At 40.4% G+C, this 1998-nt stretch overlaps 1 protein-coding gene across 1 annotated transcript in view; it reads left to right on the plus strand.

Moving 5' to 3' along the window:
• MCM10 (minichromosome maintenance complex component 10) overlaps positions 1-1998 on the plus strand; it is a 58807-nt gene that overhangs the window by 28237 nt on the left and 28572 nt on the right. The gene's annotated exons all lie outside the window — the stretch shown is intronic.

Consider the following 1998-nt stretch of genomic DNA (forward strand, 5'->3'; position numbering starts at 1 on the left):
TTTCTTATTTTTTTTAGATTTTATTTTTATAATTTTAATGAACATTTACAGAGATTTTGGATTTCCATTCATTCACTCGTTGTTGCACTTTTCTCCCTGCCTAGCCCTCCCCTGGACCTAAGTCTTAATGCCTAGCATGAGAATAATTTGTATTAGATCCCTGGTGAAGCCTGTGTCTTATTTTCTGGTTAAAACAGCTAGATTGCAAATCCCACCCTGTTCCTGACCTTGTAATTTTGTTCATAAACAGTCGTCAGGGATGAGCTTAGATCCTTTCCCATAGTGTGTATTCCAGAGATAATGTATGAAATGACTAACACATTTTGTTTGGTTTCCTAATCATAACCCATTCTTCTCAAGATTAGCCACAAATTGTTGTGTTCTACACAGTCAAATGACTTTGCATAGTCAATGAAACATAGATAGACATTACTCTAGTTGTCTGTGCTTTCAGCCAAAAGCCTTCTGACATTGGAGATAATGTACCTAGTGCCATGACACCTTCTAAATCCAGCTTGTATTACTAATAGTTCTTGGTCCATATCCTGTTCCAATCATTTTTTTATAATCTTCAGCAGAATTTTTCTTGCTTGTCATAGTAGTGATATGATGTGATAATTTCCACATTCTGTCAGATCACATTTTTGGGGGGGAATGGGAATAAATAGAATCTTTTTCAGTCATTTGGACCGGTAGTTAGTTCTCCTCCAGATTTCTTGGTATAACATGGTGAGCACGTCTACATCTGTTTGTTGAAATATGTCAATTGATATTCCATCAATTCCTGGGACCTTGTTTCTTGCCAGTTCCTTCAGAGCTGCCTGAACTTCCTCCTTCATCACCACTGCCTCTTTGTCATATGTTGTTTCATGAAATTATTCTGTGTCAGCCAGCTCTTTTTGGTGCAGTGTGAAACCTATACTTGGACCAGAAAGCAGTCATTAGAACAGAGCAAGGAAACTCTACATGGTTCAAAATCAAGAAAAGAGTGCATCAGGGACACCTTTTCAGTCTATATGTGGAACAGATCATTTAGGAAGCTAGGCTTTATGAGGTAGAATGTGGTATCAGTATTGGAGGAAGACTCATCAACAACCAGCATTATCCAAATGATACAAACTTGCTTGCTGAAACTGAGGAGATCCTGAAGGGTTTGCTGCAGAAGATCAGGGACTGTAATCTGCAGATTACACAAAGATTCTTAACCAGTGGGCCAATTGGCAGCACCATGACAGATGGAGAAGAGATTGAGGTTGTTAACAATTCCATCTTGCTCAACACATCACAGTGAACACTGTCTTGGCATTAACAGTCAAATCAAAAGATGAATTGCATTAGGAAAATGCCATCAGCGACATCCTCAGAGTGTTAAAGAGCAATGGTGTCAGTCTAGATACTGAGGTGCACCTGATCCAGGCCATGGTCTTCACAATAACTTGCTACATGTCAGAGAGCCGGACACTGACTTAATGAATAGATGACTTTTAGTAGTGGTGCTGGAGAACAGTATTGAACATAGTATAAACTACCAAAAGAATAAATAGGTTTGTCCTGGAGAGGGTGAAACCGAGCTGCTTCTTGGAGGCAAGGATTTTGAAGCTACATCTCACATACTTTAGACATGTTGCCTGGAGGGACCAGCCCTTGGAAAGTTGGAGGAACAGTGCAGGGGAGCAAGAACCTGGAGGAGACGTATTAACACAATGACTAGGAAAATGGGACTAGGTGTGTTGGAGACAGGTTAGCTCAAAATAGGACAGCGTTCAGAGCTATTGTGCATAGAGTCGCTATGAGTTGCAGGTGACTTGACGGTACATAAAAGCAACAATCATAACTACAAACAAGATATATTTGTGTCCCATTGACGCCTTTGTTCTGTGGTGTTGGAGAAGAACATTGGCCATCCCATGAACAGCCAAGAGAATGAACAGATAGGTCTTGGAGAGGGTGCAGCAGAGTGCTCTTTGGAGACAAGAATAATGAGGCTTTGCTTCACAT

Source organism: Elephantulus edwardii, unplaced genomic scaffold, assembly GCF_000299155.1.
Source record: "Elephantulus edwardii isolate Elephantulus edwardi_28Jun2011 unplaced genomic scaffold, EleEdw1.0 scaffold00139, whole genome shotgun sequence".
Classification (NCBI taxonomy): Eukaryota; Metazoa; Chordata; class Mammalia; order Macroscelidea; family Macroscelididae; genus Elephantulus; species Elephantulus edwardii.